The 11,080-nt window shown below is 45.4% G+C and overlaps 1 non-coding gene across 1 annotated transcript; it reads right to left on the bottom strand.

Annotated features, from left to right (window-relative positions):
- Nucleotides 1-7,743: 7,743 nt before the first annotated feature.
- TRNAT-CGU (transfer RNA threonine (anticodon CGU)) lies at nt 7,744-7,815 on the bottom strand. Its single transcript has one exon. It is a non-coding gene; the product is annotated as a tRNA-Thr (tRNA).
- Between the last annotated feature and the right edge of the window lie 3,265 nt (nt 7,816-11,080).

Here is an 11,080-nt window from a genome sequence, read left to right as displayed (position 1 = left end):
ATACAAAGGATGCAAAACTGGGCACGGGCAGAGCAGGATAAAAAACAAGACCTGTTACAAACTGTAGTACAGGATAAGGCTCAGTCAGTCTCAGAATATGCCCCTGTATTAGAACAAACATGGTTGGATTTTGGATATGAGCATAATGATGATAAGGATCGCAGATTATTGTTGCAGTGTTTTATGAAAGGTCTTAAACCTACGGTTCAGACTGCATTACGCACTAGTCGCCCGGAGTGGCGCACTATGCAATGGGTTGATTTAAAGGAAATAGCCCGAGGTGCTGAACTAGAAAGCATGTCAAAGAAAAGGGTTAACTTGGCTCCTGTGCAACCCAGGAAGGGAAGATGGGGGGGGAGAGGAGGAAGTAACCACCAAGGAGGAAATAGAGATTACAGCAATGTAGAATGTTGGTCTTGCCGGCAAAAAGGACATCTATCCATCAAATGTCCCGCAAAATCAACAGCCACTGCCCAGCCCCCTCCGTAGGAAACTGGCAATCCAGATGTCTCCCTCTGCCCCGTTGTCACCCCCCAGGGACCCATACTCATTGTCCCCATGTCCCTGGGGGAGAGACAAACTATTTCATTCATGGTAGACACTGGAGCAGCCCGTACAGTATTAATGCAAGAACATGTTCCAGAGGACATTTTGTCCCTTGACTATGTGGCTTGTGAAGGGGTAGAGGGACGACTTACTAAATTACAGATGACTCATCCTCTCCAGTTAAATTTGCATGACTCAATTTCAATTGTAAGCCAGGTTTTAGTTTCCCCTGATGTGCATTTTAATTTGTTAGGAACAGATGTGTTGCAGAAAATTGGGGCCTGCATAGAATTCACTCCAAACGGCCCCAAGATGACCACCCCCCTGGATGACGACACATTGTGTAGTCTTCTATCCCTAACAATTCCCACAGTTCTAGACAATACAGACTCTAAACCTCATTCCCATTCTGTTTGGCTTGAGGATATACCCAGTGAATTGTGGCATGTAGCAAACTTGATGTGGGAAAACTACCCATCCCTCCGGTGACTGTAAAACTTAAACCAAGTGCCCACCCCCCCTGTATAAAGCAGTATCTTTAAGTGCTGCTCAGGATGCAGCAATATATGAGAATGTCCAGGAGCTTTGTCAAGAGGTCTAGTTATTCTTATAACCTCCCCATTTAACACTCCCCTGTACCCAGTCAAAAAGAAAACCCCACCTGGACAACCAGTAGCCTATCGTATGGTACATGATCTTAGGGCAGTTAATGCAGTAACTATAGTGGATACTCCACTTGTACCCAACCCCCATACTCTCCTGAATCAGGTCCCCTCCACAGCCACCTGTTTCACAGTGATTGATCTGGCCAATACTTTTTTCTCTGTCTTCTTGTCCATGGAGTGTACCTCTTATTTTGCCTTCACCCACAGAGGTGCTCAGTATGCACGGGCAGTCCTTCCTCAGGGTGCTGCTAACTCCCCTTCCTTATTTTCCACATCCCTGAAGACTGTACTCGATAACTGGTGCCCCTTTGATTCATCCACCATACTCTTACAATATGTGGATGACCTTCTCCTTTGCTGCACCACTGACCAGATATGCCAAATGAATTTCAATCTCTGCTGATATTCTTAGCAGAAAATGGGTGCAAAGCTTCAAAAGATAAACTCCAATTGTGCAAGTCCACAGTCACTTTCCTTGGGCATTGCCTGTCTCCGGGCATTAAGCATCTCAGCCCAGGGAGGATTGAGGCTATACTAAAAATACCCCTTCCAAGATCTACAAAGTCCCTTCGAGCATTCTTGGGCCTAGTCCAGTACTGCCGTCTCTGGATACGAAATGCCTCTAGTATTATGGCCCCATTGTTTCAATGCCTCAAAGCTGAGCCTTTCACCATTAATTCTGAGGCTATTGATGCATTTCACACCCTCAAGCTCACTGTTTCTACCTCACCAGCTCTAGGTATACCGAATTATGACAAGTTTTTTACTTTGTACTGCCATGAACAGGCTGGACATGCGTCTGGTGTCCTTACCCAAGAACATGGTGGTAGTCAGCGCCCTCTAGGGTATTACTCTGTAACCCTTGATCCAGTCATTATGGGTTCTCCTGCTTGTGTTAGAGCTGTGGCAGCTGCTTCAGAACTTGTTAAAAAGACAAAGGACATCGTGTTAGGAAGCCCACTCACACTTCAAGCTCCTCATGCTGTATCTGAAATACTTCAACAGGCTCAGACCCGTCACCTCTCAGCATCAAGGTTGACAAAATATGAAGTCTCACTCCTTACACCTCCCCATATAACTATCAAACGCTGTAATGTTCTAAATCCAGCTACACTACTACCAGTGGATTTAGAAAAGGGGGGAAAGTATCAGGATGGGGAAGAGGGAGAGACCATGAGCCAAGATTTGTCCCTGTTTTTCAAATTAGCAGATGAGGAAGCTCAGTTTGATATGGCACATGAACATGATTGTCAGGCATTGATGGAAGCTGAAATAAAGGGCTTGGCAAATATTACTGATGTGCCACTCACTAACCCCTCTGCTGAGTATTTTGTAGATGGTTCCAGAGCTTGGGACAGTGAACAAGGACGATTCATCACCGGGTATGCAGTAGTCCACAATGGTAAGGCAGTGATACAAGAACCACTCCCCTCCAGCTGCTCTGCGCAAGAGGCAGAGCTTAAAGCACTCGCTGCAGCATCTGGGAAAAGGTAAAGAAATTAATGTATTTTCTGACTCGCAATATGCTTATGGTGTTGCACATGACTTTGGCGCCATTTGGCGAAGCCGTAATTTCTTGACCTCTGCTGGCAAACCTATAAGGAATGCGCAAGCGGTACAGCAGCTACTCACAGCACTCACCCTTCCCTGAAGGGCAGCCATAGTCAAATTGTCAGCACACACTCGGGAACAAACTCCCCTTGCAGTAGGGAATGCTTTGGCCGACCAGGCGGCTAAGGAAGCAGCACGATTACCTCTGACAGAGATACTGGCTATCGCAAGTGCGGGAACCCCAGGAGACTCAGAGTCAGGGAGTGCAGGAAGCCCCCTTTCAAATAAGGAGACATCCCCTGCACCGGTCCCAGAGACCGTGGACCTCGAACTACTGCAGGTCTTCCAGACCCAGGCTCCCCCCCACGAGCAGAATGCATGGGTCAAAGCTGGCGCCGTACAGTCAGTGTCAGGGGTATGGCAGGTAAACAAACGTATTTGCCTTCCACGCTGCCTGTTCCCCATGATGGCTGCCCTTGCACATTCTCCGGTGCATAACTCAAAGGGTGTTATGTGTGCAGTGGTGCTACAAAACTGGTGTGCCCGAGGGTTCCCGAATACGGCTGCAAAGTATGTTCAAGAATGTCTAGTTTGTGCAAAACATAACCCTGGTAGGCCTATTCGAGTCCCACGAAAATGCACACCAAAACCAGATTACCCATTTCAGAGACTGCAGGTGGACTACATACAGCTACCTAAGGTGGGTAATTATGAATACGCCCTGGTATGCATTGACCTTTTCTCTGGGTGGCCAGAAGCTTGGGCGGTGACTAAAGCAAACACAAAAACTACTGCTAAAAAATTGATCAGTGAAGTGGTTTGTAGATATGGGGTGCCCGAAACTATAGAAAGTGACAGAGGAACCCACTTTACTGGGGAAATAATGAAACAAATCATGGTCACTCTTGGGATAGAACAGGCTTTCCATGTTCCCTATCATCCACAAAGTAGTGGGAAGGTGGAACGTCTCAATGGTACCTTGAAACTAAAAATTCAAAAGTACATGGAAGAAACACACTTGTCCTGGGTAGATTGTTTGCCCATAGCATTGTATTCAGTGAGGACCGCCCCAAGGGGGAGGGAGAAGCTGTCCCCATATGAAATACTGTTTGGTAGTGTCCCTAAGACAGGGTTGTATTTCCCACAGCAGCTGCAGGCCTCCTATGGTTCTCTCACTGAATATGTTCTGGAGTTGCATAAACATTTGACTGTTACTCATAATCGTGTTCTTTCCTCTATCCCAGACCCCAATTGCCTCAGCGGCACTCACACTTTGGTACCAGGAGACTGGGTCGTGGTAAAGAGACATATGAGGAGACCACTGGAGCCCAGATACAGTGAACCATTCCAAGTGCTGTTAACCACTGCCACTTCGGTCAAGCTTCAAGGCAAGGAAACTTGGATCCACGCCAGCCATTGTAAAAAGATTTTGAACCCCAGCAGCAGCAAAGATGATGACCCTGTTCGTTTGGACTATGGTGATAGCAACTGTACCCTTTGCCCTAACTCTCCATGAAGTACTTAAAGAGAACTGGGATAACAAACTGATAAAGCATCACCAAGTCTTACTCCAAGACATGAACTCTAATGACCGTCCTAAGAACTGTTGGATATGCACCCATAGTCCAATATCCTCCAATACTATGCCTTATTTAGCTATTCCAGTGACTTTGAATGAAATGTTTTACTTAAGTAACTACACTTTTCCTATTAGATTAAGAACAACAAAGGAAAAGAAGGCTGTAGGTCTAACTGTAGCTGCTTGGGTGACTGAGCCATGGTTGTTGTTTAACAGGAGTGGTCCACCTCTAAGTCAGACAGAAATGCCTTGGGCGACCAGTCGTGTCGACCTCTCCTGTTATCCGAAGTTTACCTCTTGCAACTGTATTCAGATAAAATCCAGAGGGTTTCCTTTCTCTACAGCTGACTATTCAGAGTGTAATGGATCTGCTACCACTACTACGCAGTGCATAGCGGTTGATGCCACTCTCAATCCTAAACTTCATTGTGTAAATGTTACCTTGCAAAATCTAATATCAGGTTTTACCTCAAATGACACTCAGTATCAGGGAAAAATTATGGAACAATTAAGCACTACCTTGTTATCTAAATGGATTGCTAGTCTGTTCAACAACACTGTGGTTGGAGCACCAAAGAGTTTATATATTGTATGTGGACATCAGGCTTACAAGTGGTTACCCAACAATTTCACAGGAGTTTGCACATTGGCCTTTCTGACACCTTCTACTTTTATAGTACCACACACAAGAGTAGATATTAAAGCAATCCCGCTACACACTGTACAGACGAGCTGCAGACGACAAGCACAGACCAAATGGTAAACCACATCTTGTAGAAATGGGGGTGGTTAACAAATTTTTTAGTGTCTTATTCATTTACCCATTCATAATGCAAATGTGGGATAAGTTGGTAGAAGCGACTGATTATCTAGATGACCAGATCTTCCAGATTCTTGACATTCTCAATACATCTAATATTGTACAGAAACAACTAATTGCAGTTACTAACCAACACACCATAGTGCTAGATTACTTGACTGCTAGAGAGGGCGGGATGTGTCAGATAATAGGCCCTACCTGTTGCCACTTCATAGACCCTGCCGGAAATTTCCTGGTAAAGACCAAGATAGAGATAGTTAGAGAAATGAGGAATGCGTGGCTCCAAGAACATCATGTCAACAAAGATTCCTGGTGGAGTGACACTTTCTCATTTCTTAATCCTGTCAATTGGTTCAAGGGTATAGGTGGATGGCTAATGGGTATCCTACAAGGTATTCTACAAATAGGGATTTTGATATTACTAGTGTATATAGTTGCCAGGATTAGTATATTTGCTATTAAGAGACTATGCAAGAAAACACACAAGATTAAGCATCACAGGCCTGCAAAATATAATGCCACTTCTTCTATAAACATATATGATGAGATTTACAAGCAAGATATTTGTTGGTGAACGAGATTCGTCCCCTCCAGGCTTTTATAGCATGGGAAAGTAGCTGATGAATAAATTGTTTTGTAAAATAATAAAAAGGGAGGAGTTGTTGTGGTTAATTTTTTTTACTATCTAGATATCATTATTAATTTAGATAAAAACAATTTATATTTTTGCTATGTATGAAGTGTGCTTGAGTGTTTTCTAATTTTACATTGTGGAATGTCTGACTAAGATACTTGTTTCCTGAAAAGTCCTTGACAAGAAGGTTTATGCTGAGCCAAGGGAAATTTGTTACTAATTAGTCTTTTTCGGTTTTCTGTAACAATGAAGTTCTGTTCTGTCTAGCTAATAAATATGGCAAGTCTTTGCTGCCACACGAGGAAGACTCTACCTGCTGACAATGCATGTCACATGTATTCTGTCTCTCTTCCTTCATCGATGAAGTATTTTATTTTGAATCTCACTGGCAATGTGAAGACCCTTTGCTGTCTATTTCAAAGTTCTCCTTAAAACAAAGAGGGTCTCCATAACACAGGAAACAAAATTAGGAAAATTGAGAGATCGGTGATGCTCATGAGGTGATGGAATATCCGATCAATAGCCCATCGCCTCATGAGATGGGAATAACTGGGGTTACATGATGACACAGGCCGCCACGTGCGTCGTACGGACAAAGTTAGCTGCTACATTGCAGCGTAATGCAGGTGAATGGCGTCATATTGCGACTTTAATGGGGCGGTGACAAGCAAATCGAAAAAAAATCTGGCTAGATTCGACTTTTTGCAACTTTCTTGTCACAATCGCGGTAACCGTACCCATTCACTTTCCTCACTAAGCGTTGTAGCAAAGACACATAGTGTATTTTGCTCATGCAGCCTGCGTGGCCGTGTGCCCCATACTTGCGCAGCCTGTTTGGCGGACTGCGTCACTGTGTGTCCCATGTTTGTGCAGCCTGTGTGGCAGCCTGGGTCACCATGTGTTCCATGCTTGTGCAACCTGTGTGGTGGCCTGCGTCGTTGTGTGCCCCATGCTTGCTCAGCCTGTGTGGCGGCCTACGTTGCCGTGTGCCCCATGCTTGTGCAACCTGTGTGGCGGCCTACGTCGCCGTGTGACCCAATGCATGCTTGCCTGTGTGGCGGAGTGCGGCACCGTGTGCCCCGTGCTTGCTCAGCCTGTGTGGTGGCCTACGTCGCCGTGTGCACCATGCATGCTTGCCTGTGTGGCGGCCTGCGTCACCATATGCCCCGTGCTTGCGCAGCTTGTGTGGCGGCCTGCGTCGCCGTGTGCCCCATGCTTGCTTGCCTGTGTGGCTGCCTGTGTCGCCATGTGCCCCATGCTTGCCTGTGTGGCAGTCTGCATCGCCGTGTGGTCCATGCTTGTGCAGCCTCGTGACAGCCTGTGTCGCCGTGTGCCTCATGCTTGCACAACCTTTGTGGTGCCCTGCGTCGCCGTGTGCCTCATGCTTGCACCTGCTTGTGTGGCGTTCTGCATTGCTGTTTGCCCCATGCTTGTGCATCCTGTGTGGCGGCCTGTGTCGCTGTCTGCCCCATGCTTGCTCAGCCTGTGTGGCGGCCTGTGTCGCCATGTACCTCGTTTGTAATGATAAATAGGCCGGGCTGTAGTGATAAATGGACCGGGCTGTAGTGACAAATGGACCGGTTGATATGGGAAACATCACTATTTTTTACTGTTTTTATATGAGACCCATCATGTGTCCAATAACTGCAGCCATATTTATTTTATATCACTTTCTTCACCAGTCAGAGGCAAAATGTAGCACTACTGTAGAAAAACCGGTGTGAAATCCTGTAATTTATTCCTCTCCATTCTCATACATTCATCACAATACAAGAAGCTGGGCTTATATTACACGAAAATGTGATCTAAGGGAATTCAAATTCTTTCCACCCACATAAAAGATAAATCCAAGTATATAATTATCTTTAATTCACTTTCCGGCTGAATTGATACGAGTTTTAATTAGCACAATAATAAATATACAGGAAACAAAAAAGCGTCAGGTTGTAGGCACGGACGGGGTTCGAACCCGTGATCTTCGGTTTACGAGACCGACGCCTTACCACTTGGCCACCGCGCCTGCGTCTAGATCTGGTGTGTGAACTCGCTGTAATTCCGCACACAGCGATCAGTGTAGCTCTGACAAGCTGCAGTGTAGACCGCTCAGCAGCTGAGCTATGGGGCAGCGCTGCGATCCGCACAGATGCTGTTCATGAATAAATGTCGTTCATTTCACGATACCGAATCGTTCATGCTTTGCTGCTCGTCCTACATTGTACATAATACTGAATTCCCGAGTGTCGGTGATGACGCAGCTTTCCCGCGTAGTCTCAAACGGTTTATTTTCCCGCCCATATTGTGTGACGTGTCCGTGCTTCTCCATAATGAAGGCACAGCTCGCACTTATTCTCTGTCGTCCTCTCTGCTTTTCTTAGAAACTGACAGAGATTTACTTCATATAAGTAATAAAAATATACTGAGCTGGTGAAAAGCTTTATAGCATACACACAGAGTGCCTGAGGCGATACAGTGATGTTAATATGGTCGCCACAGCAAAATGGCAGATAGGACACAGCTGCAATGTCTGCTAATTCCCCTGTCGCAATATATTTCTAGACAATAAGAGTAGCTGCGTGTGAAAGAGGGAAAAAAAGCACATAATAAAAAGTCACATGCGGCCATTTTCATATTAGGGTATGTATGCACAGTTTATTAGAAAAAATGGGGAACATGGATGAGAAAGATGTAGACAGCACTATAATGTCTGCAGCTCATAGCCAGAAAGAGAGTATTCGCTCCAAAGAGGGGCTCATTATGAGGGGACCAGGGTTCATGCTGCGACCCTACAATGCATTTGGGGGTCCTAAAAACACGACTTAGACAAACCCCAAACCAGGCCATAAACTGCATATACACTGACAGAGTTGTACTCCATTTATGCTTTTTTTTTCTTATATTGTCCATGTTTTCATAGGGGCACAGAAATGTAGCTGACCATGGTCTTAATGGAGATTGGCCCGAATCCCATTTTTAGAAGCATTCACACGCAACCCCTGAACGCACTGCAGAAACGCAGTGTGAACAGGGACTTATACAGACACATACCAACTAAGAGAGAAGAGGAACACATATTGCAGCGTGCTACAGCAATGTTTTTTTAACAGTTAAACCACATCCCTAGCCCTGGCCAATCCTTTTTGTGCACCCACACAGAAATAGTGCCCCTAGTGAAACACTTCAATATTCCCACAAACTTTGATACCCCTTTTAATGGCCACCATTGGTATGACGCTCTTGTGATGACCATACACACAGTATGATGCCCCCACAGTGACCCATTACACATCACACACAGTATGATGCCCCCCACACATTTATGCCCCCCACAGTGACCCATTACACAAGACACACATACAGTATGATTCCCCCACATATGTATGCCCCCACTGTGACCCATTACACAACACACACACACAGTATGATGCCCCCCACACATTTATGCCCCCAGTGACCCATTACATAACACACAATATGATTCCCCCACATATGTATGCCCCCACTGTGACCCATTACACAACACACACACAGTATGATGCCCCCCACACATTTATGCCCCCAGTGACCCATTACATAACACACAGTATGCTGCCCCCCATACATTTATGCCCCCACAGTGACCCATTATACAACACCCACAGTATGATGCCCTCACAGAGCCCCTCTCGCACTGTATGATGTATCGCCTATATTTTATGAAGCTTCTTCAACGTCCTCCCACATATTATAATGCCCCAATAGTGCCCCACACACACACAACGATTCCCACAGACAGTATGATGTCCCCACAGTGTCTACTCTCCCCTGTTTGATGCCTCACAGTGCTCCTTCACCCCCAGTGCTTCTTCACTCCCTCCACTCCACTGGCAATCAGAGCAAATCTCCACTCCGTGCTGCATGGAGTTCTGCTTGCCAGTGAAGTAGTGGGGCATCATACTGGCAGTGAAGGGGGTACTGTGGGGCTTCATACTGTGTGTTGGGGGCATCATACAGTTGAAGGGGTGACACTGTGGGGACATCATTCTGAATGTGGGGATCATTGTGTGTGTGCAGGGATATGGCGGCATCATAATGTGTGGAGGGACATTGTGGGGGCTTCACAACATATGGAGGATACATCGAGTGGGGTATCATACTGTGTGTAAAGGGTCACTGCGGAGGGCATCATACTGTGTGTAGGGTCATCACAGGAGCGTCTTGTATTAATGTTACTGCACCTCCTGCGTCCTGTTTAAAGCGGAACGTGCTGTTAACCTTCCAGGATCGCGAAACAGCTCTCCAAATCCAGGACTGTCCCGCTGGATCCAGGATGGTTCGGACACATTCTAACAAGCCATTGATTTTAATAGGCGTTGAGCAATGTTTTGCCTAAAAAAAAAATAAGACAAGTCGTATTGTTCCCACAATCAGCTAATTGTTAGACACCATGTAAGTATGATTACCACCTCTATACACCAAAAAATACCAGCCAAAGTTAAAGGGGACATGGTTTTAAAGCATGGTATAACACTGAGTGTGATTTTATATTTCTGTCTGGGAATTATTTTTGTCAACACAATTTAGTCCCCTTGATACCTTTACCTATTTGGTTGCCCCACAGTTTAAGCTATCAGGGGACTGCACCTGCTGTATGGCACAATACCCCCAAAATTGTGTATCCGAAAAAATAGTTGTTTTTCCTTTAGGTACCCCCGAAATATACTGCGAATCAGTCAGATCTAAAAATAATAGTGAGCCCTAGACAGTAATAGTGCCTTCTTTTTGTCTTTACACAGTAACAATGCCTTGTGAATTCCTTAGAAAGCAATGATACCCCGAATTCCCCCTTTAAAATAATTGTCCCCTAAGTGCCCCTTTTAATAGTAATATTACGCCATTAGTGCCCTTCTAAAAAGTGAAAATGCCTTCTTAGTGTCCACTTGAAAAAGTGCCGCTGACTTAGTGCCCCATTAAGGCTATGTGCCCATGATGCAGAAATGCTCCAGATTTTTCCTGAGCGTTTCTGCATCTCCCTGGCAGAAAAAACGCATGCGGATTGTACATGCGGATTGTACATGCGTTTTTCCTGCCAGGGACATGTGGATGTGAAGCATTCTTCACATGCATTTCCGCATGCGGGTTGTCAAGCGCTTTCCAAGCGATTTTAGCATCACTTGGAAAGTACTTGTCAACTTGGTCACACTATATAAATCCATGCAAACGGCATGGATTTATATAGTGTGACCCCAAAGAATGGTTAAAAATAAAAAAATAAATCTATACTTACCTTCCGATGGCCCCCGCAGTCT

The sequence above is a fragment of the Phyllobates terribilis genome, unplaced genomic scaffold, assembly GCF_046119375.1.
Source record: "Phyllobates terribilis strain yellow unplaced genomic scaffold, ASM4611937v1 Scaffold_9__5_contigs__length_417890890, whole genome shotgun sequence".
In the NCBI taxonomy this organism is placed as follows: domain Eukaryota; kingdom Metazoa; phylum Chordata; class Amphibia; order Anura; family Dendrobatidae; genus Phyllobates; species Phyllobates terribilis.
The sequence above is the reverse complement of the archived record's forward strand: the minus strand, read 5'-3'. Positions and strand labels throughout refer to the sequence as shown.